Source organism: Apteryx rowi, unplaced genomic scaffold (assembly GCF_003343035.1).
Source record: "Apteryx rowi isolate R43461 unplaced genomic scaffold, aptRow1 scaffold_74, whole genome shotgun sequence".
Lineage (NCBI taxonomy): Eukaryota > Metazoa > Chordata > Aves > Apterygiformes > Apterygidae > Apteryx > Apteryx rowi.
This window is the reverse complement of record NW_020451027.1, coordinates 2366524-2391957: the sequence shown is the minus strand read 5'-3', so window position 1 is coordinate 2391957 and position 25434 is coordinate 2366524. Positions and strand designations below refer to the sequence as shown.

The window sequence follows — 25434 nt, the reverse complement described above, 5'->3', positions numbered from 1 at the left end:
CTTGGTTGCAGGTGCACTTTTAGGATGATTGTAAGCTGTCCCATGCAGATTTTTTTCTTACCTCAGAACTGTAATAATTGATGCAATGAAGTGGAAAAGATGTATTTTCTTTACCACAAAAAGTTACTTTACACAGCAAAACTCTGAAGAAAATTGTGCAAATTTATTGCATTTGGGGACCTTCAAAAATCAGGTATTTACATACTGCACATAATAAATCTAGGGTTAGAAAATGCTCTAATTACAGAACAAACAATTTACAAACTCCTTTAATAAAGAATTTCAGTATCTGACTTGCATGTTCCAGAGAGAATTTTCAAATTGAGCATAATCTTTGTATTCGGTTGTCGATGTGCATTTTTCATGAATAAGGAGGGAATTTTCATGGTTAGGGTGTTTCTTTTAGGAAGTAACACTTTGATTTGTGTTCTTCCAGCACTGGACTGCTTTGATTCTTCAAGCTGGAGGATTAGAGTCCAGTTCAGCACCATATTACTGGTGCTTTGGGTAGTGGCACCTGTAGATTGATTAAATCTCTATTTCAGAGAGATTAAGGAGCACAGTAAATAATAAGATGATGTAAAATAGTTTTCCATATATAGTCCTGGTTTAATCTAAAAGATGCTAATATGCAGAAAGTACAGTGCTAACAGGACTGACTACTGGTAGCAGAATTCTATTATCTGAAACCTCCAGATATGCACAGTATCCAAGTGAAGCTCTCTTGAGAACTAGTAGTTTCCAAGATATTTTCTAGTTTTATTTTATGGTAGGATTTATGGTTTATTTTATTTTAGTTTGGTTTATTGTAAGCTCTATCTTGTGCTGTAGYGTTCTTTTCCCAAAAGGATGAAGGCAGTTTTTTGTAGGATATTATCCAAAGCCCTCACTGGTAAAATAGCAAGGTTCAAAGTAATTATAGGTAACCCGATTATACCACAGCTTTTAACTGTATTTCATTTTGCCCTCTAGGATTTTTAATTACTTTGTGCATATTCTTTTTTCTGTGTGTGACCTGACCTGATTCATTCCTGCCTCAACATTCTTAAATGTTTTTGATTGTCTAATTTACTTCAGGGGAAAGAGGATGTTTATTTTTGATTCAGTGATAGACTACTTATAAGAAACCTAACTAGAATAAAGTTGAAGTAAAAATGCATTTAAGTTCAACTTCAAATATTAAAGTTTTTAGTTGCATTCCAGTCTCTTATTTAAGTACTTACTTTAAGGGTTTATTTTTATAGCTCTCCATATTAGAGTGGGAATTGTTTGGAAAAAACATCTCTTTAATCCACAGAAGTTGGGAAACTCTACTTATTTCTTTTAAGCAATAACCTAGTTTTGGCACACAATTTAGAGAAGATATTCCTATTCATCCTCCTTTTAAATGAAATAATGATTGTACAGATGTCACTAGTATACAGTTATTGTGAGCATGTGAAAGTAGATTCAGGCAGGTGGAGTATGCCTTGAATTTGCCTGAAGCTTTACTTTTACTGTTGGCCTGTTCTGGGGAAGTTGGTCCTGTTGTGTGCAGGAGCTCTCCAGGCTGCCAGTAAGCAGTACAAAGAAAAAAACGTTCTGGGATACCAGCAGATAATAAAAAGTATGGATTGCCAATAGGATGGGTGAATTCAGACATTTAACTTTCAAAAGTGTTCATTTTAGGCACTTAAGTGCTTTAAACTTCTGGATTCTTGTCAGTAAAATATGGAGCAGAAGACACCTGCTAACATAAGATGACTGGTTATTTTCTGTAAAGGGGCAGACACTTAAGGCTGCATATACTTCAACAGAAAGAGCTGGCTGCTGCCAGAGTGGGGAAGGCTCCTGCCTCTCTGAAGTCTCCTCTTGTGCCATGGGAGTGATGAGGGCGAGGGCAATGCCTGGGGGGCCCCACTGCAGGGCCACCACTGTGAAAGACAAGGGAAATGTAGGCTATGGTAGAGAGGGGAAAGAAAAAGAAAAAAGATAAAAAATAAAAAAAATAAAAATCAACATATGGGGAATGCCTGAACTAGAAGTACAGATACTGGAAGGAAAGGCTGGTTTTGTTTTATGTGCGAAGATAAGCTTAAAAARGAGAGGAGRAAAAAAAAAAGTACCTTCCTGAGACTCATTTCAACCATTGGAGACACAAACTCACCTGTACCACTGCCAGTCAGAGGAAGAAGAATGAAGCACAGTAAAGAGTTGCATCTTCTCTTGATAGCAGAGGTTTAAGGGAATACCTGCTCCTTTTATTACTTCTTGATGTCCTAGTTTAAGCTCAGGCTTACCAAATTAATGTGTGCCTTGCCTGATTTCAGTGATGTTCTTACTGTAAACACAACCACCTGTATTCCTTGGGAAAGCCAGGAGGGGGGAATATGTGATGATGAGACTGGACTCTTGTTTATTTGCCTGAAAGTTTTTATAACTACCTTGGTGTGCTTCTTTCCAGTAAYGTTATTTCTCACAGATAATCTGAATATAATATGATTGGAAGATTTGCTGAGTAAGTGGGGTTTTTGTTTGTTTTTATAGTAAAGGATCTAGGGAGAAAGAATAAAGATCAAGGTTGACTTCCTCTACCACCATTTTTTTTTTTCCTGAATGGGGGAAAAATTTCCACAATCACAAACAGCATGTTCTATTCTCTTCTGTAAGTAGCCAGCACTTTTTTCTTTTTTGGCAAGTTCTCATCCTTCACTAGCTTGTATACTTGACATAGGTGTAGTAGAAGCCTTCATTTATGATGCAGGAAGGGAGTTTTTGTTAAATAAGAAAACCATAGACTCTACACTTTTATTTTTGGCAAGCTCTGTACAGTACTTCTTCCTTGAGTAAACTTAGTATAGGAACTGGGACTGATGCAGCCAAACCTGTTTCATGAGTACATAAATCATACCATTCAACAAGAAGCTTTTTCGTAAATCATTCTCTTCACAGCATGTTGAATAATATTTTGGTGCATGCAGTTAGTCATGCTTTTTGAACAGTATGGTATATAATACCTTCATTTTACTAATTAAATTAGCATATATAAATGTTAAGATGTTAATGCTATATACCTTCAAGTTAAGACTTGAAATATTTTTCAGTGATTCTTGTCCATCTTGTTTTACTTCCAGAACTTAAATCTGTTCTTCACCTGCAATAAGGTCATAGCTGGCACGAAAGCACTACAGGGGCATGTATTGCTGTTGTATGCCAAGGCTTAGTTGGTTGAAAGAATTTGGCCTTTGGCCCTGTCCCTCCCTCACAAGTCCCTCCATAACTGTGGCACAGCAGTGTGCACCCTGACAAGCCTTACTGCTTCTGGAGGTACTACAGCCTACTGTAGTGACAGGTTGGTTTGTTAGAAAGAATTGTTAAAACCTCTTGAACAACTCTGTTTACAGAAGAAGCTGTATCTCATGGCATTTAGTGGGTTCTGATGCTAGAGAAGCTCACTGTGACTCTTACTCTCCTTTGCCCACTTCTGAACAAAACCTCTTTGGAAGTGCAAGCAGTTCTCCAAGAACTGAGACCTGCTCTGCATACTTGTTGCTGTTTGATTTGATTTGACTCTTGATAGCATTTTCATTTTTAAATATAGTATATATCTTTTCAGATTCTGATTATGCATAGGATGGCTATATAGGATGGCTAGCAAAAGTGTCCCACAAAATGTCCATTCAGTTCTATCTGTTGGTTGTTAATTATGTATAATTATGTATATTTTGGGAATATTTGCTAAAAGCAACTTTGAGGTACTTCTGGCAGATGAGATTAAACACCAAGTTACTTAATGGGAGGCCACATTGTTGTTGTTACGCCTGTATAAGGGTGGGATAAAGTAACATGACTCAGTATGTTGAATACATGGGACCACTGAATGCTAGATTCTGATTTATGAGGTCCTTCTCATACTGAAATGAATCACTGTATACCATTCATTGCTATTTTTTAACTGGGAAACTGATAAATATTTTATGACCACAGCTAAGCAGAAAACTCAATTTTTCCATCCCACAAAACTTTTTAAGTTTAAAACCAGTTCTGTTCTGCATTAAATTTCAGTGAAATTTAGATAGAATGAGGAGATCTGTCTAAAATGACACTAAAATGTTGAGATGATACTGGACAGGAAAACAATTCTGAAGATGGGAGACTTAGCTATTTTGGAGTCAGTGTGTCTGTTTTTGGCAATGGATTCTCTTTTAATCTTTAGAAATGTTTCCAATGGCGTTTTCTTTAAAAATGGCACAACCTCACATGAAGTTTATCTTCATGAATCATCATTTTCCAGCTGGACAGAAACCTTGATATTCAAAGGCTGCACTGCTTGTGAATTAGGGAATCAAACATGAAGTGAAATCTTACGTTTTTGGTGAGAAGTGGCACTTGATCCTTGAGGCAAACAACTTCACTTCAACCTACATGACACATCACATTACTAACAAGTGCATCAGCAAGGCTATAAGATGAAGTGCCACTTTCTCTTAAATTAAAAGTAGGACACTTTCCCTTTTCTGAAAGCTCTATCACTTCATATAGTTGCTTTTGCAAATGAAAAATGGCAATGGTTCTGTGCAGAAGTGGTATATGAATTACAGAAAAGCAGCTTATGTTGAGCTGRGTGGCACGAGAAGATGCCAAGCCTTTTATGAGGAGAGACTGCAGGACAGTCATGCTGAGATTACAGAACCTGTAAAATTTGTTTATGCTAAGTCTCYCATTGTGAACTAGGGAGGAGGAAGAATAAAATGCATTTATGGTTGTATTTTTATTTGAGCAGGCTCAACAAATATGGTGATCTAGTAAAGACACAAGATACTTGAAGCACCTGTACAGAAAGTACAGAGATCTAGTACACAGGTTTTCTAGTTTAATTTCATATGCTTTCCTCAGTATCCTGATCTACATTACTACCTCCAGTTTTTGAGGGAGATATACAATTGTATGTGTATGATATACCATATACAATTGTCTAGATTTCTATTTTATTCTCTGCTTGGATAGTTCAACATATTGACAATTTGCTTTGCTCTACACTGGAGTGAGTAAAGGGAAAAAGTATGTCACCCCACAGCCTGGCAGTTCGGGAATGAGCAGTGTGGAGTTTCCCATCTCAGATCATTCTGAACCTGGAACAACAGGAGCCTTGATAAACCTGGGTCTCCTGCTGTCTCCACCACTAACTTGCCCTTTCCCTCCCCAAGAAGTGCTTCAGCTTTGAAAATGAAGTTTTATATAAATGCTTAAATCAATGCTAATATGCTTTGTTTATAACACATTTTAATTCTGGTGTTTATTTTGTGATTGTGTTCTAGATAGGGATAAAAGCAACTAAAAGGCTCACCCATAGAGGTAAAGAAATGAATTGAGAGAACTTGTGTTCTGTATGTAGTTTGGTATGTTGCCTTGTTATAATCATTTTTTTTGTTTTAATGTCTTTGACACAAATTTTATTTTCAGGGGTTTGAATCAGTGGAAGAAAAAAAAAAATAAAGTAAGACTTACATTCCTCACTGCAATTTTTTTTTTTTTAACTCTCATTCACAGAAGCTTTAGCTTATAATAATAAAGACTGGAGTTGTAATTAGCTTTTCTGGAGTATTTTTCACTCCAGCTGCACTAGACAATACTCTGACTTGTAGTTATACATACAGATATATCTACTTATTTTACTTTGCATTGCAGCATGTGCATCCCTAATTGGCAGTTTGCCGTTTATATGTGGAAAATGGGATTGTATTAACAAGAGGGAGAGACTGAGATGTTTCAAATGTCTGCAGTGCACAAATGTCTTAGTTATATTAATGAAGGGAGAAGAGTTTTAAATTTGAAGGAAGAAGAGCTTTTAATTTGAATTCAGTTATTTGGATTATAATGCACTAAGAGCCTCCATATGTCTAGCTGTAAGTTACAAATAATCAAAGCACAACTCAGACTGCCCTTGGAAGACTTTATATTAGGACAACCTTTTAGTTTCATTTAATGGTAGCTCTGTGTAGATATCCAGCAAGAGTAAATACATTCAATAAAGCCAATCATTTTTATCTTAATACTGAAACTTATATTAGAAACTGTTAAGATATCCTCTTTAATGCAGAATAAAAAAGTGGAGGCATTCTATTTTTTATGAAGTTAAACATCACAGGTATAAGTAGCAAGATACTTGTATACAATGCTCCAGAAAATAAATACTCCTTACTCTCTTCCACAACCAAAAAATTACCATTAACATCCCACATTTTCTAGCAAATCAGAAAATACCTAAGGTAGTTACAAGAGTGCTATCAGACACTGAATTACTGTGCTCTTAAATGGAGGTGATTGGCAGTCCCCTGGAGCACCTTCTGGGACCAAGTTTGTATTCTGCTAAATGCTTAAATGGAAACAACAAGGTAATTCCTAGATTTTTTTTTTTTAAGTTCTATTCATCAAGGACCATACATGCTTTTTCTGTCTCTTCAATGCCATAAAAATATAAAATCTTTTAAAAGTGCTTTCAGGCAGATTCTGTTTAGGGCTTTGRTTCTGTTCTCCCTTTCTCTGTTTAGTGCATAGTGAGTACTTCTAGTAATTCAGGTGCTACAGATGATAGAGGGACTTTCTATGTTAATAATTACAGACAGAAAAGTATTGTGTATTTTGGAGACTCTGTGCCTGCCAACATAAGGAACTGTATGAGTAGTTCTGAGCGCTCTAAAGCTGTGCCTTCCTAGACAGAGTGCTTGAACTAGACAAATTCATAGGCTCTGAAGACTTTCTGAAACAGGCTGTTTGCTATAGCTTGCATAAATCTGTGCTGAATGAGTACTCAACCAGAATTATTTGAAAAGAGTTGATAGAAATATGGCCAAGTGAGCCAAACTGTTCTCTTTACTTCTGTAATACCAAGCTGGTCATCAATAAGCTTATTCACTAATATATTCATGATTTATTCATTAGAGATGATCTGAACAGTGAGTCAATATATTAAAAATCACAAAGTTTGATCATTTCTAGATCTCATGATGAAATAGGGAGTTCAGTAACTTCCCCACTGCAATCAGCTAGAGGCGACATTGTTGAATTCTTATAAACCATTTGCTTTAAGCATGATCTCTGTTAAAGAAAATCCCCAACTGATGCTGCTAAACTTCAACCCAGCATTGCTGTGAACTTATCCAGCACCTCCCACAAGTCACTGACTTCCATAAAGTGAAATGGAACACATTTTCTCCTCCTTTTCCCTTTCATTTCCAAATACAGGGGTCTGGTCCTCTAGATAGGTTTCATCAACTGAGACAACACAGAGGGCAAACAAATTTCCCAGACAACACAAACTGATATTCTAAGCATTATCATCATCAATAGCCTCTTAAATATTTCTGATTTAGATGCTGGGGCAACTCTAGCCTTCACATCTGGCTTCAAGAGAAGTATGAAAATCATGATGTCTTGTGGTTTCCCCCTTGTTTTGTAGCACCCACATTTATTTAGCTCTCTACACCATGTGAACTGCATGGTAATTAAGGTGACACTAAAGAAAGGATATATTTCAGCAGAGTTTAGAAAAAGTTGGATGTAATTTAATCATCGTTAATCAGCCTCCACCTAATCCCATTTATGTCTTTTCCCATCAGCCAAATCTGTAATGTTTTACCGTACAGCTCTGATTCTGGCTTCAGAGTTTTGAGCTAGTCACTTTTCCTGGTCTAGTTCCATTTGATTTTTAATGAGAAACGAAATCTTTTAGAAGCCTACCTCCAAAAAGTAAAATGAGTTGAGATTCTGCAATATGACTTAAATGACACAATCACATGCTTTATGTCAAGTTTCAAACATGTTTGCCTTGCTTTGTTCTCCTAAAAATATGTTTCTCTTCCAATCTCTACATCTGCTTTCCCATCCTCTTGCCCCAATGGGTAAAAGCCATTCACTTTCTCAAGTGTTCAGATGAAGCAATCTATTTTTATCTGACTGATTAAAGGATGGCTAGTAAATATTTAAATACTTTGTGGCACCTGAATCTCTCTGAATCTCTTTCAATCTGAGAATTAATTCTATTAACTTTTCATAACAAGCCATTTGTTGTATGCCTGTTTCCAGTGGGGATCCTTTAATCAGTAGAGAAAATACCTGTTAAAGTCAGTGATACAGAACCATGGGTCAATCATTATTACGAAGAAACAAATGCAAAGAAAAAATACTTGAAAAAGAAATGCTATTAATTGGTGTGTTTGTGTGGTGGTTTTTTTTTTTTTTTTTTTTTTTTTTTTTTTTTTTTTTTTTAATTCAAGAGAAGAGACAAATGAGACATGTTCTTTCAGCATCATTGAGACAGGCTAGTACTGGCCTGTTGAAGAACATGCTTAATCACCATTGGCTTTGGAGTGAGGCTTTGTAGGTTTTGTTAATCTCAGTAAAAGGTGGAATTGCCACCTGTGGAAGGCAAAGGTGTCCAACTTCCATTTGCCTCATGGCAAATTTCAGTATTCATTTTTTGAGCAATCTGGAAGTAATTTGAGGATGAAAATGAGAAGAACTCTGCTGAAGTTATGTGCAAGCCTGTCTTAATATTGCTTTTCACCACCAAGTTCAGGAAACATGTTCTTGATTTATCAGGATAGGTAACATGATGGGTAAGAATGAGTATGACACACTAGGAGTGAGTCATCTTCTGCTCATCATTCATAGAAAGATAAATCCAAGACTTTTCTGAGGTGATGGGAAATAAGCTTTTGGTATATGAAATGTTTTGACTTTTAACTAAAAGGTTGAATTCCACAGTGCCACCGTCTTTTAAAGATGAAATCCATATGGCACTATATGGAATACAATATCCATTGTTCATACTTCTTGAATGACTTGGAATATTGTGTTAACATGATGAAACCAGATGATGGGATGTTCAAACATTAAACTCCATTCAGTGCTATTCAGATGTCTTCCTGGAGGATGGGGGAGGGATTCTCCAAATAACAATTTCAGAAAAGATATTAACTGTCAAGGCTAGAGCATCTGATTCAAGTGATGAATATGCTATATCAATTATTCAGTAATTGCTTATCTGCATTTAGGTAAGCTTGATCCGATTTCAGCTCTTGGATTCAGATGTGAATGTATGATCTAATCCAAAATGTTTACCCCCCCCCACACACGCTTAACTGAATAAGTAAAACAATGTAAAATTAATCTGGCAAGTACATTGGGTGATATGGGTTTTGCTTTTGTTGCTCAACTAACATCTTACAAAGGAAAAAAAAATCAGAAGGAGAGGGCAATAGAGAAAAACTAGGTAATTCAAAAGCAAGCTACATTAAAAAAATGCTAAGTAGTTAACAGTCACTCAGAGAGGTTGTATCTCTGAATTAGAATAACAAATGCTTCTAAAGTGAGCTAGCTATATGCATAGCTAGGTTTGCAGAAAATGTATATCAATCTTCTCYGTGTCTTAAAAAACAAACCAAAACAAAAACTCTTCAGTTATGCTACCTTTGACCCTTAGAGACATTTCACTACAGTGGGCTCAAAGCAGAGTGCAGAGAGACTGTAAATATGTTTAGACAGCTGGTACAGTCTGAGGCCTTCTTAAGGAAATGGAAAACAATACAGCAGGTCTTCATTCAGAAATGTGCTCGTATCATGAGGGATGCCCAGCATCTCTCAATGTAGGTAGAATGATTATTTTTTTCAGTGAATCGCATTGCTTGGCATGAAATAAAGTATGGATTTTCAAACAGAACAATTGAAAAGTAGTTCTTCTCCCCCACACTTCTCTTTCATGCTATGGTAACCTCACTTATTTCATATTTATGCAGTAAAAGAAATGTCAGCCAAATTATGTTTCTAAATTTAAAAACACTGGATGATAAATCTGTGGAAAGAAGGGTTTCACAGTTCTAGTTTTCTTCATGCTAGCCACCTCCTGTTGTAGAAAGCTAAGAAAAAAAGCAGCAGGAAGCTCACTGAGATCGTGCAGCCATAGGCTACTAGCTCCTCTCCCATAAAGACTTCAAATTTTCTTGACTTTCTCTGCTTGCTCCTAGCAATATTAGGCAGTGAATCCTGAGGGAATCCAGCAGGAAATCATTGCTGTCTGTTCTGTGTAAATCACTCAGAAGGGAAGAAAAGGAGAGGACATAGGTGCAATACATTACACAGCAGAGTGGTGCTGGAGAAGGACAGACTAGAGATCTGGCCCTTACTAAAATACAGTTTGTCACTTCAGCGGGAGTTCCCTCTGGTGATTTCAGTGGCCTTGAGGGTGTCTCAGCCTGYGCCTGCAGGTTTCAGAGCACCAGTCTCTTTCTACCAGGGGTGCTCATGTGTTTGGTGGAAAACCTGGTTGGAGTCCTAACCCCAGAGGAGGCAAGGAGGATTACCCACCCCTAAATGTCAACTGGGTTTCCCCACCCTGGTGCAGTTGCTACAGAACAACCTGCCTTGGGAACAGGTACATTATGYATCTCTCGGCAAACAGACTCAGTTATGTGACTAAGAAATATTTTCATGAACTTGATGCATATTCAGGGCTAGTTCTTGTTTCCTTTGACCTGTTTCTGTCTTAAAGTTCAGATTTTAGACTTGTATAGTGTTAAACCTGTCATTCAACAAATAACTCCTTAATTCAACTCTTTGACAAGGGGCATGAACTTCATCAGCTTTTCATGTAGCTCAGATTCTTTTCTTCGTTAACATGACCAATAGATTTTTTCATGGCAAAGATCTTAATTAAGTTACCAAAATTTTGCTACTGAGCCTGAGAAGTTCGGTGAGAATATTGGTACTAATAGGTTAGTCATGGTGAATTATGACTTCTCTAAATGAAGTAATGTAAACTTTAATTATTCCCTGAGCATAAATACAAAACTGGCATGGGATATTGGTTAAAGAGATCATGTTTCTTTTTCCTTTTTTTTTTTTTTTTGAGGACAGGATTTATAAGATTGAAATGTGAATTTAACCACAAAATAAAATAGTAAAAGTTTTTTGTTTTTTTTTTTTAAAAAGTACATGAGTTGCAAATGAGGGGAGGAAAGAGGAAGCTTGGATTTTGAAACAAAATGCTGACAGATGAATCCCACAGATTGAAGTAACAATGTCTCATACTTTGACTCACTGAAATTTCATGAGACTAAATGCTCACTTTACCATATTATTCTGTGCTTTGAGGAAACTTGTCTCTAATTTTGGAAGTAGGATAAATAAAGACAGACAATTCAGATTGTAACTTGGTGATTTATTTGCTGTTTCCATTAATGAAATTGTAGATTTGAAACCCTAATCTTTCTTGGGTGAGTCTAATAAATTTATATATGTATCTCTGTGAATGAACTTCCCCATACAGAGGCACTATTTTACTTGCATTTATGCTTTTAAGTAAAAACAAAACCAAAAAAATTCCATCCTCTCTAGAGTGAGTTTTTCCATTTTCTTATGGCAAATATCAGTAGATCCAATTCTTACTTCTTGAGTGCATGCTCTTTGCATGGGAATTCAGTGATTTTGGTGCAGAGCAGAGTGGTTTAAGAAGTGGGTTGGATGGGATAGAAGAGATGGGTGAGGTGCAGCTCAGCAGCATGGGGATTGTACAGGAGAAGCTGCCTCCTTGCTAGACTTTTGTGAGCTGACGCTCTGGAGCGCATCTGAGTTCTGATCCTGACGATGCACTTCTATTCTTTTTTCTTCTATTCCATGTCTTTGATATATTATGGAGTTGTTTACTGAAAGAAAATCTCTTTAAAAGAAATGTTGAACAAGACTGAAGTATTATATAAAAATTACAGAAGGAGACACCTACTTTCTTCGTCATGGCTTGTGTTAATGAATGTGGAAAAGAGCCTAAAAAAAAGCACAACTCAGATGCTTTGTTCTGATTTCCTTTCTTCAGATAAAATTTGTACTGAAGGCAATAGGAATCACTGTAAGTTAGAGGAGGAGGGACGTGTGTATTCACAGCAAAAAGCAGGTTCAATGGACAGTTTCCTATATTTTAGGTGGACTTCTTTTATAGCATACCTCTGTTAGAAGGGACTGATCATTCATTATGGCAAATGAATCAAGCCATATGAATACTGTCCTATTTCTACCATGCTATTTTTGCTGCAGAATTAGTATAGAATATAACAATTGTAACAAATTGGTTTAGAATTTACAGAGAATAAGCTTTACATCACTCTTTTTACAAGCTAAGCTTTGAGAGACATATTTTTGATATTCCAGAAGAGCAGAGGACTAAATGCATTTGTATTCTTGGTTATCTAATTTTTTCTGTACTTAGAATATAAACTTGACTAATTTAAGTTTTATTTGATTGTATACTTGCAAATCACTGTCAAATCAGTCCTTTACAAACATTACAAGAACTTCATCCAGAATTGCAATCTTGAAAAAGATTCATAGATAGTATCTAGCTAAAGAAATTTTAGTTTAAAAAAGAAAAAATCATTAAAATGACCTAGAGCTCTTTACTCCTCAGGTAGGTTCAGGCTGTGTAAAGACTGTTTTTTCCACTTCAGGGGTGAATGGCAGATATTCTTGATTTCACTGCTGGCCTTTATAAAAGACAAGCTGATGCTATGGGGATGAAGTGATACCTCTGAAAGACTGCAGGCATTCCTGGAAGCACCAATGCATATTCACAAGAACTAGAAAGAGGTGACAAAATATTTGAAAAATTAGAAATTGTGCTGCAAAAAACCCTAAGGTATCAAGAATGAAACAAACCGCTTAAAAACAAAATTAAGAAGAAACACTTTTCCGGACTAAGAATTCTGAAGTTCTCCAAGTTTAGTATCCACAAGGGTGTTACCACTGATATGCAGCAACCTCAAAACTGGTGCTCCTGATGAGATACTAAGTGAACTGTGTGAAATATTACCGCATTCTGTTTATTCCAAGACCAGCTCTTTGGTGCTGTTTCCTTCACAGAAACAATGTCTGTCTGTTTTCAGTCTACAGAAGTAGTTGAATTCTCAGCTGTGCAAAAAATACAATTATGACAAGTACACTTGACCTTCAGTGAAATTAAGGACAGTACCACCTGCACTAAATATGTGCTTTGTAAATAATGTCAGGAGCAAAGAGATACAGTCTGGATAGAAATCAAATCCAGTTGCCTGGTTTACTACAATAATAACATTTCAGGTTGCTTTAATGTTTTGACTTCTAATTGTAACCTACTCTTAAACGAGGAGTGTTGATGAGTAGTTAGCAGCTGCACTGTGAACAGGAGCACTCTTTGTGCTAAGATGAAGCTGCCCAGCTCTAGAAATAGTCTGTCATGCAGTAAACAACTTTTCATTTTTTTTTCTTGATTSCCTTGTAGTCCAAATGTAACAAATGAAATAAAGAGCCATAACAGAAAGCTGCCTCAGGACATTTCCCAGAATTTTTGGATTTTTTTGACTTTGCCTAATTCTAGAATAAACTAGTATGATCATAAAGTTTTCTTATAAAAAAAAAAAAAAAAAAAAAAAAGCAAGTCCTGAACCCTTTAAAAATACCTGGAAAATGAAGTTGGCCTAATTTAATTTGCATATAGTTGTCATGGAAAACCATGAAATACTCTTTTAGAAAGATACAGTATACCACAGCCTGCTTGTCACATGTGGAAAGACACTTCAGATAAAATGTTTAACTAGTCCAGAGCAAAAAACATCTCTATCAGGAAAGTTCTCTAAATGTAAACCCTCCTCAGACTTCTTTTTACACAGTGCTTTGCAGTACCACAGTGCCTGGGAGGTGTGTTAACCTGGGTTATCTGGGCTAGAGAGTTGTGAAGAGCTGTGCTTCTCCATAAAGAATATGCTGCCACTAGCTGCCTCTCTTAAATCAATCCCATTCCTCTTTTCTTTTCCTCCACCTTAATGACCTTTTTGCAATATAGCTCAGAGAAGAATGAATGTGGGGGAAGTTGGTTAGTTGTTAAAAGCTTTAAACATCTAAACCCTAACTTCTAAATTTTTCCTAGGTATAGTTGGCTAGTATAGATCACAAAGCGCTGGAAACCTGCTTCAGTGTCCTGGACAGTTCTGTATTTCTAGTAAACTTCATGCTGTAGTCCTGCAGAGTGCATTTTAGTAAATGGTATCATAAGGTGAAAAAGCTACAGATCTTAATTGCCAGGTCCACATCTGAAGAAGCAGTCACTGTCTTGCAGCGCTATGTGAACGGAGAAAATAGCTTTCTGCAGTGGCAGAACTACCACTGTAGTTTTTCTAGAAATATCATGAAATCTTTAATGGCTTCAAAAATGATGGTACTCAGCTTACACTCTTTCCCCTGGCAAAGTCCAATTGCAAGTCCTCCAAAATCTTAGTAATCTATTAATGTTAATTCATCTATGCCTTAAATTTACATGCATGTGCCATCTTTTGTATTATATGCATCACTGACAATTTCAGAATATATAGCCTCTTGTATTTATACACAGTTACTATACTCCTTTCTTATTTCTGTAAATCAAAGTTGGAAGACTTTGTGCAATTTAGGTCCTTTTATCACTAGACTGTAAAACTGTTAGGGTTTTTCTTTAAAGTTTATCAGGCTGGGTATAATTAATAACAGTACAAAAAATCAATTTGTTTTTGAGGAAAAGCAGCTAAGTGCCATGGCTGTTTTGTAGCAATGAGTTCTCTTGTTTTTGTATTTCCCATTTCCATAGCAAAGAGAATTAATTTAAGAGAGATCAGTAGTGTCACTGGCATATGTTGCATACCCATGCTATAATTCACAGTGCTGGGGAATGCGCAACACTAGTTTAAACTTAATCTTGCATCTTGCTATTTAGAATTATGCAAATAACATGCTCTTTCAAAGAAGCTTTTGTTTTTATTAATTTAATGCAGTAGTGACTAATAGTGGAAAATGCATAAAATCACTGTGTGTACTTACGAAAGAAAAAATTTGCTAAGCCTCGAYATTGCATGTCTCTGTGTAATGGATGTTGTTGTGTAAAGCCCTCTGTGCACTTTGCAGCATGTGAAACCTGCACAAACTTTCTAATAATGTTAAAACGCTTGCAAAAATGTTGCACCTGGAGCAGGGAGGAGTGAAGAGGGCAAAGGTCAGCATTAGGCATTAAGACACTGACTAAACAGACCTTACACTCGGTGAAAAGTCCAGACAACCCCTGCAGTGTCATCTTACAACTCTGGTTTTCTTCTTTTCAGGACATAGTAATCCATAAATACACTCAAGTCACCAGCAGCTTAGCTCTTTCCCCTCCCTCTCCCCCTTTTTAACTCTCCTTTCATTTTTGATTCTTACATAAAGATCTGAAATATTAACCCTTTCTATGTCTCTTAATCAACCTTGGGAGCTGCTTTTCTCCTTCACCGTTGTCATTCATTAGACTTCTCATCTTTTTAAATCCTCCCTTTTGCAAATTATTCTCTTAGAAAAGTGGTTTCAGACCAAACTAAATATATTGTTTGAAAACAAAAGCACAAACTCAGCATATGGATAAGATATTCTGGGAAATTATCAGATTTTTGCACAAAAAAAGGCAATTATCAGACTCTGCAAACAAGTTGAATGAATCCTTTTTCTGAAAAGTTTCTGAACTAGAAACTTAAAGTATTTCATGGGAAGTAGTGTAACATTTTTGCAACTTCTTTTGAAGTTATTTGTTTGGCTAGAAGAAACCAGTTTCAACTGGGACACTGCAAGAAAACAGTCGTCTTGTTTGTCATTGTTGCTTTCTTTAATCAGACAAAAACCACTCAAACTATTTCTCTAAATTGGAAGAATGTAGAGGTAAATCATAAAGCAGTGCTTGTACTTTTATCATATGATAAAGTCTTTCATTTTTGCATCTGCTACATTTACTAGCTGAAATCATGAGACCAAACTTTTAATCATTTTATCCAATCCCATTATCCACATCCCATGGCTTAAGGGACTGGGTAAACTGCTAATATAGTCTGGAGCCTTGACAGGAAAAATAGGCTGGTGAAATACAGCCCATTAATTGCATGTAACCTTACATATTTTGCTTACTTCCTCTTTTTATTCAGAGCCTGGCATGAGGCTCCCCCAGGAGATTTCCCTGTGGCCCCTTCCCTGCTACCCCACCCCGAGACAAGCAGCAGCCTGGCCACATTGCCATTTTCTTAATGATTTTTTATAACTCTTGAACAGCACTGACAAAAGAGAGTTGAAAGTCTGAGTGTTTCTTTCATACTGTGCATGAATATTAATACAAACATTCAGCAGAAAATTATTTTTTTTTCTCTTGCACAAAAATTGGCCCTATTTGCACATTGGGGACAAACACGTTTTTCCCCTGTTCCGTGCATGGGCACGGTGAGTCCAGTGAGTCACAAAATGGCGGCCTGACAAAATGCACTGTGAAGTCTCCTGATCGTCTTCAGGCCCTCTGGTTTCTAGTCCTGCCTCTGCCCAAGGGTTTATAACACAATCTATTTAGCTGTGAAATCAAAGGATTGTCAAAAGAAACAGAARGGTGAACCTGCGAGCACAACTTAACCAATGCAGTGCTGCGTCTGCTAACAGAGCATTTACTTCTCATGGTTGCAAAGGCTACTGTAGAAATTAAAGACATATTTCAGCAAGATACTTAAAACATATGCTTAACTTTGAGCATGAAAGTGGTCATCTGGATGCCTTCAGGCTTTAAAAGTAAGCACGTGCTTAACTGCATTACATAAGCAGGGCCTCAGTGCACAGCGACTGAAGGTAAATATCCAGGGCTGGGGGCTGGCGCTCCTCTTCACCCCATGCAGCGTTTTAGCCTGCAGTTAGTCTCCCTGGAGCAGGCTGCTAAATAAGCCATTCCTCTATAAGAGTTGGCATTTCAGAGTTAGGCCTTGCATGGCAGCCCTTTACGCTAAACATAGCCTGTCTGTACAGATGAAGCTGTGTCTTCCGTTTATCCTAAATTCTGATGTTTTGTTGCTTGTTAGTAAAAACATAAATAAATTTGAATGTTCAACCACATGAAAAACTTAAGAAAATTCAACTAAATCTGAGTATTGTACCCCCTCAGACACAGATTTTCTATCTTGTCTAGCTAAAGAAACACCACACCAAAAATGACCTGGCTGAAAAACCAACCAACCAACCAAACTGTATTGTTCTGTCTGGAGCTTTAGCCCCTTTCTTCTCAAACATCTTAGGTGCCTCAGTACCTTCACTGTCATATCTCAGTAGAGGCCTCACAATAACCACACATTCGATGCTTGAATTCAGCTCATGTGATGTAGATGAGAAGCCAGGCAGTTAAATGATTTGCCCAAGGCTACAAAGCTGCTTGCTGGGGAGCTGAAACTAGACCTTTTAGCAAGTCTGCGGGGCCAGTCCCAAAGTCTGTGCTTTGTTTTATGTTCTCGGGCATGTTTCTTCATGCACGTGTTATTTTGACTGCATGCTTGACGTATAGCAATGGCCATGCTGCCCGCTGCATTTTCTTCTGTTTCTTTCACCTTACATCTAACAAGTGATTGGGGTTTTAATGGAAACCTGATTAAATTGAGGAAAAGGAGGCTTATCGAAACTATTTTCATAATTATTTTTTGGAAATGATTTTCCAGAGCTGCTTGATTGCTTCTTGATTCAAGCTTATAGTGATAATCTAAAACCCACTATAATGCTAAACCAAACTGTGAATGGTAGAGGGAATTTGTACTAAATGGTACAGTAAAAATAAATCTGTAGCCAAATTTTATGTTTGTGTAAAAGTGCTTGCTCTGTATTGCCTTCAACTGGTCTCTCTTTTTTTTTTTTTTTTTCCTTCTAAAGGATTCATTCTACTCACTTACCTAATCTGTAGATTAAGTAAACATATAGGTAGGACCTCGTGTGTCTTTTGCACACTCTACTTGCTAAATCTCAATAAATGTAGTTATATTAGTCCACAAATGATATATTACTAAATCCAAATAAAATAGCAGGTAAGATTCTTATGATATAATCTATATGCATGTTTCTATAGGTAATATTTGTGCATGATATGTACAGTACTTACGATCTGTACTTTATAYGTATATCACTTAGACACAAACAAACCTGTGATCTAAAACCCGTTTAGTGTGGGTGGGGTGTGTGTGTAAAATCTATGTAGGCAAATTATAGCAATTAAAGATTTCAGGTGTTTTAATGGTGGGTATTTTGGACAGTGAATATTTTATTTTTCTATCATTTTTAAATGCTAGCTTTCTTTTTTATTTGGGAAGTACCATATCATTTACATTTTTGACTTCATGAAAAAAGGGAAAGCAGTTCATCAAGCCTTAGTTCACCCACACCTTTCCTTTGCTTTTATTCGCTCTTTGTTTTGAAGGGTTTTCTTTCTTTTTCTTAAACATTTGGCAATGAAATGATGCTGAGTACCTGTCTGTCTTGTGTGTGATACACACATGTATTGCTTGTTGCACGCATTTGTAGAAAAGGAACTTGGAATGATTTTTGCCTGAATGCAGCTAGATTTGCTGCTGTACAACTCATATAAATTAAATATTCTTAATTATTGTAGCTCATGCTAGAAAAGATTCGGGACAAAGGGGAGATTGATGCAGTGTGCCTTACAATGGCCCTACTGATTTCTCTACTGGCCCTTCCTCTGCACATGGTCAATTAGAATTGAAAATCCTGTGCTGATTTCAGTCGCTGGAATTTTTAAGCAGGTCAGGAAGAAAGATGTTATTGAAAGGAAAAGTCTCATCTAAATAAGAAAAGAACACGTGGCCATCTGGTCTAACTGTACCATGCCGAAAGTCATTTTGGCTCAGCCGTAGTTAGGTCTTTGCAACAGTTTGCCAAAATATCAAACAGAAATCTGTTTACATTAAAACACTCTGTGCTTTTTAACTATAAAAATGCAATGCACAACTCTCTTCCTATCTGTAATGCATGAGCTCATTTGACCTCATTACCTTAGTGAGACTGACTGCATTTCTGGTAGGCTCTCAAGTTACTTCTGCTGCATAAAGGTATCGTTGGAACAACCAATCTTTTGAAAGTTTTGGAAGTAATCCGGAGCAGTTTATTCTTATGATTGGAATTTGCACTTCTGCTTGAACAGCGAAAGGCTTAAGCAAGCAGATGCAAAAGGGGAAGCGAGGGAGGGAGAGTATTTAAAAAAGAAATTAGAACTTGAAGTTTCTKTGAGTAGCACCAAGGAGTTTGCACAACCAACTGGAGGCCGTAGGCTAAGAGATCATGTGTAATAGCCATCAAACTTGTAAGGAATGGAGTCATAAATAYGCATGAACTTCTACGATTGCTTTGTTTCAACATCAGCAACTATTTAGAAGTTTAAAGAAGTCACTGAAAAACACAGGTCAGAATTTTCAAATTTGGGTAAATAAACTCTTTGGGATAAAGCTAAATCACATAGCTCCAAATCTCAGGTCCCTGGGCAACAGCAGCTTGAGGCTAATGCCGTATTTGCAAAGATGCTGGGTATTTTTATCTCCTGCCTGCTTTAGTCAGAGTTCCTGAATACCCAGCACTTAAATCAAGTGACCTTACTGGGGAGAAGGGGAGGATGTTGAACTAAACGTGGATCCAAGGCCTTATATTTACATGCCCACATTTAATACTAAACTTTTTTGTGAATGAAAAAGTAATGACTAATCACAAACTGAATATATAAATTGCTGGTTGAAATATCCCTTCTATTGTAAGGTGGTGTATAAATCGCTTCCAAAGTTTAGGCAAATTGATTTGCGTAGCATTTCAGTCTTTAGGAAATGGATAAAAACATGCCTGCTTATTGTCATTCACTCAAGAAAATTAAAGTCATAGCTTCAAAATGTAGCTGCAATCATTATTTTGAAATACATTTGTGAAAGAGAAGTGACGAATTTTATTTTTCAAGCATAATATGCCAGAAAAAGTAGAAGGGGAATTAGCATATTAATACAACTGAAATTGCAAATATATCCAAGTTACAGGTATCTACTTCTCTTGTACGATCATTGTGTTGCGTTAACTACTGGTATTTCATACAAGGTATATCTAATATTCCTTCAGGAAGGTGTAAAATCACTTGTTTTAAAATTACAGGAATACAAATTTGAATAGCATTCTCARTTCTTTCCCTTCACTTCTTTGAAATACATTTTCTAGACTCTTGACTTTGCCTGTGGATATTGTTGTCACTAGATGCAACCTTTATTTGTATGTCTCTGCTGCTGTTTGCAAAGGAAGTTGTATCTGTTTCTTGGGCCTTTTCATTTTTGCTTTGTTTTCCTAAGACTAAATTTATGTGATATCTATGCTGAGTTCTTTTTTTAATAGTTCTTATTAGTAATATTAAAGAAAATCACTAAAAATATACTTTCTTTCTATTTAAAGATGTCTGGTAGTGTGACCAAAGTGTACTTTCTTAAACCTTTTCAGGGAGTAAATTAAGAACAGGATATGTGTGTGTGTATGCGCATACATAAAAACATATTTTCCTTCATGTCTTGTTCTCACAAAGTTCATATTGAAAAGGAAAAATTAATCACCATTTGTACCATACAAGAGCTTGTACAAGAAGACAATGCAATTCAAAATAATTTTTACAAATGGGTCCACACTGCATACATTTAAAAATTGAAAAAGAAATCTTTGAATCTCCCTTTCTTTCCCTTGGGTGTCTCTGTTAATCCCACCCCTGGCCTCACCAAACAGAGAGCAACTGTTTTGGGGAGTATCGCGTTCAGAAGACCAACTTTCTGGAGTGAGGACGCTCGCTCGGCCAGGCGGTGGTTCTCTGTGCGGTGGCAACCGAGAGGCCAGCTAAATATTCCCCCGCCACGCTCCCCTTCTTCACTTTGTAGATGACCTACCCACAAAGCATATGCGTACGGCAGGCTTAAAACTGCCACAAATTTATCTAGGAGGTCTTGCTAATCTCTAAAACCAAATATGTTTATTTCAGTATTTCTGCCTTTCAGATACAGGTCTCTGTACACTATCTGTATATCTTTTTTTATGCATATACAGCATCTTTTATAATCTTTACATAATGTACATGAGCTACGTGGGCAGTTATCTAAGTGATGCATGAACTTAGCATAAAATATTGCATTAATTGTAAAACTAGAGCAGAAATTATTATAAAATGAGAAATAAGGGACGCCCCTAGTTACACTGTACAGAAAGTGCATGCACATATATGCATGTTTTATATAACAATGCACGTATATATTTACAAAGTTAAGTATTTCATATTATCCTAGAATTACAAAGTTGAAACCGAGCCTGGCTGACAGAAGGAGAAAAGGTTTGTGTTTAATCTTTGTGCAGCAGGGCTCAGACTGCTGTCTGATCCGCACATAGCAGAGCACGGGGCTGGCCGTGCATTGCGTGCAGGCTCCGCAATTGTGGCAGGGAAAAAAATCTGGCTGGACTCCAGGCGGGCGAGCGCAGCGCTCTGTTGATCATTATGTCTAGCCTTCAGGTGTCTCGGCTCACAGTGGGCGGTGGTTGGGGGAGGGGGAGATAACAGGAGGGCAGACAAAGAATAAAATGGTGTATTAAAAAAAAAAAAAGTGAAAATTCACATCAAATCCTCTGTCTTAAAAAATGCTTCTTTTAATGTTCCTTTCCCTGCAGTGGGAGCATGCAAACATCTGTCCAGGAAGATTTATTTAAGCCATAATTAGTAGCGTCTGGAGTCTTTCAACAATTTCTCCTTATTGCACTTATTTTTTTCTTTTTAAAAGAAGTCTGCTCATCTTTCACTCAGAAACTGTTTTCACTTCATGCTTTATTAGAGATCCAGTGCAGCTAGGACCGAGCCAGATTTCTATTGTCTTTGCTTTTTCCCCTTCTGAATGTAGTTTTCAGAATCTAACTTTTGGTAGGGGAGGGTGAGGGTGGGAAGGAGTGTGTGTGTGTATATCTTATTAAAGATCTTACGTAGATTTTAAAAAATATAAACAAAATATGAATTAGTGTTTCTTATTATACAGTTAGCCATTTGGATTCAATTTCTTTCCCGGAGAAGAAGAAGAAAAGCTCTGCTTTGTCTGTTGCTTCTGTTTGAGAACTCTCATAAATCTTGCCCAGAAAGCAACTTAGACGTAATGAGATTTGGCAAGCACAGATTTGGGAAGCAATTGCAATGTATGTTGCTATGAATATTCCCTTTTTTCTGCCCCCTCGCCCTCCTTGCCCCTGCGCCCCTCCACCCTGACCCCCTGATGCTGTGCTGTGAGCCCCACTCCCTTTCCCACCCCACCAGAGTGCATGGAAGTTGCAGCCTTGCAATAGTTAAAGTTTCTTATCAAAAAGCCTCTCTGCACGCTGAACAAGTCCAGATATACGGCTCGTGGGTTTTTTTAGTACAGCCATAACCCTTTTCCTAACGCTGGCTCCTTGTGCTCTGCTCTGCCCCTCCCGCCGTGGAAGGGGTGGGATGGGAACCTCGAGCGGCTTCATTGTTCYAAATGTAAGAGCTATTTGCCCCAAAGTGTCTTTGCTGTCTTTCATAGCTAATTATAATAACTGTCAGATGTCTGGAAAGCCTGGGCTGTCCTCGCTGGCAGAGTTAAAGTTTGCCTTTATTTTCTCCCCTTGGGGACAGATCAGGCCTGATTAGACACAGAGTGCAAATAAAAGTGAACAACATACATGTGTACAGCTTTTTGTCTTTGTTTTTCTTCATGAACAAAGCAGCACGCTGGCTATGTCAGGGAGCGGTGTGGCATGCAGTATGTATGCAGGCACTGCCCTGAAGGATAACTCTTTTCTTTTTTTCTTTTATTGAAGCACGCAAGAAATAATTCTGAATTTGAATAGCACTTTAGATACTTGTTCATCTCATAAGAAAAAGTAACCACTAATTTGGTGCACATAGCATTTGGACAATTTTAAGGGGTTTCTTTTACAGCTAAAAATAAAAATAAATAGACCCTATACTCACAGTTTTGTCTTGCTGCGCTGCGCAGGTCGCGCTGCCTCCTTCCGCAGAGACAAGGTGGGCGGATGGCAAGGGGCACAATTCCAGGGTAGGTCAGGAGAAGCGTACAGCCGGGCTTGGCGGAGGYGCTCGGAAGTCAGCCCCTCATGCTCAGACATCCCATTGCTGCCGTGCAGGCTATACTATCTGCAGTTCTGAATTGAACTAAATGCTGCCCATGTGAAAGACAGGGGAAACACAGTCATGTGGGACACACGCACCCACTCGATTGGCTCGGCAGGCACAACTTCGGCAGTCTCGCGTTTCCACCATTGGTTAACAGTTCAAGCTGCAAGAGTCTAGGTCCTCCTAGTGAGTCCGTTTTCCCTTTATGTGTGGAAGAATGACTGTAGGATTTTACAGTGACAGGATTAGTTAAGAAAGGGGCTGGAKTCCTCCTTTGACTGAAGCTGGTGGGTGGGGATTGGAAGCTGTGCTTTTCTCAAGTCTACGTTCTTCCTTTTTCTGCCTCTGTTCTGTATGCCAGGAAATGCTTGCAGTTAACTTAGGAAGCAGAGAGAAGCTGAAGTGACTTTCTTGTTCAGGTTCAAGGGTAGAGATTTCGCTTTAGAGCAAGACAGCATTATGGGCTGTACAATGATTTCAGTGGACTAACTACCATTTATTCTGGCTGACTAAAGAGGGTGGTTATTTTTCCATTTCTAGATTTTTTTTTTTTTTTTTTAGCTCAGAAGGGACTGTATCAGGATCATCTGACCTGACCTTTTGGGTCACACAAGCCAGATAAATGGATCCAGCAGTCCCAAAACCTTGACTAGAAATTTGAGTTGAAATAGAAAATAATTTTTTCAAAACTATTGGATTTCTCAGAAATATTAGGTCATAATGATATTTAGTAAGGAGCAACAGATTTCATAAAATCTGTAATTGCTGATGTTTGGTAATATTGAGAATAATGACCTTATGGAGATTAAATAGGAGGGAAGAAGACCGACTCCTATTTTGGTGTTCTGTCATTTGCCTAATTTAGTTATGCTAGCATGAGCAGTAATTTGAAACGATACTCAGTCGTGTGTGACTTACTTTTCCAACTAACCCTTATTAACAAGACCTTTCTCAAGTCCCATATGCATGTTTTTCTAGAACCACAGAACACAGAGGTATGGCAAATTTCTCAGGGTTTTTTGCCCATCCTCCTTTCTGCGTAGGTTTTTCTCTCGTATGTTTCAAGTGCTTTGCTGAGTTTAGCTCTAATGCCCTGAACACTGTGGCTCATGTTGGTGGACTACTGAACTTAAGGTCCTGATTTAGCTGTTGAAGGGCTTAGCTAGACTTGGAAAGTGACCAGACTAATTATTTTGGAATTGCTAATTTAGTATACACTCGTGGGGTGGACACTAGTCCAAGCACAGACATCCTGCAGGTGCTGGTGCTTGCACTGCGCACAAGCCACTGTTCAGTAGTTACGCCCAGGTCTGCATGTCAGGACAGCTTTTTGTTTCTACCAGTCAAGCTTGTTCAGACTACCTTAAAACAATGTTTCTTACTCCTTGGAGTTCACCCTCTTAAACTATTTATAGACTTTTATCATCGCCTCGCTGACCACCCTTGTCATCACTTAGCTGAACACCATATTCCAGGTGTAGCTGCAAAGGAACCGTGCAGGACAGGGGAATGTTCCCCCTCAGCCTGTGACCTGATATCGCTGCAGCAAATCAATACATGTTTGTGAAATATGTGAGCAGCAAAAATACATATTTAAAAAATCTACTTACACACCTGACAAGGAGAATTTCAGGGAAGATGAATAGGGTGCATGTTCTACAGTGATTTCTCTCCTGGGAGAAAACCTTTTCTAAGGCCTTCTTTGCTTGTAAGAAGAAGAGGCAGAGCATTTAGTTTTCTTCTTCAGGTTCACTTACAAATAATGCTTAGCAATAATGTGAAAGAAAATAGGATTTTTTTTTTTAATTTTTATTTTTTTCCTGACAGAAAGGTAACTGTCTGGTTTGGATAAAATAAGGCTATAGCAGTAGCATCAAAACTTTCTCTCCTCCCTCCAAAAATGTTTTCAGCTCCACTGGGCTTTCCACATCTGGACTCCAGAACACTGAGGAGAGAGAACTGAAAACCCTGGGAGACATTTTCTTTTTTTGCAGTGCTGGTGGTCTTCATGATTTTGGTTACTTTTTTTGTTGTTGTTTAATTCAATTAAAGTGGGAAGAAATACTATTAAAAGAAACCTTACTCCAGAGAGCAGTAAACTCTTTGGTTTTAAGCATAGTACATGGTCTTGTCTTAAAGGCATCTTTTTCATGAATGTCAGTTTCTGGTTTTAAAATGTTGAAAAGCTATTTAAAGAGAGCATATAAGCATCTGAATTTGGTTAGTATTGTTTTGCTCTTTCCTCAAACAAATCATGGGTGAATTTCAGGGAAGTTTAGGACTCTGAAGCAATGATTATTTACCTGCGCTTCTTGAGCCATGAGGCAAAGGCTTAGGAGGTAAAAGCAGACATTTTGTGTATGTTATTAGTATTTCTGAGAAAAAATTAATACTAGTATCAATATTGTCTGCGGAGGAAGAAGTAGTGTCTC

At 37.5% G+C, this 25434-nt stretch overlaps 1 long non-coding RNA gene across 1 annotated transcript in view; it reads right to left on the bottom strand.

The window, feature by feature from the left end:
- LOC112976540 overlaps nt 1-23012 on the bottom strand; it is a 63636-nt gene extending 40624 nt beyond the window's left edge. Inside the window, exon 1 of the long non-coding RNA XR_003257075.1 lies at nt 22841-23012. This is a non-coding gene — a long non-coding RNA (uncharacterized LOC112976540). The remainder of the gene's footprint in view (nt 1-22840) is intronic.
- Between the last annotated feature and the right edge of the window lie 2422 nt (nt 23013-25434).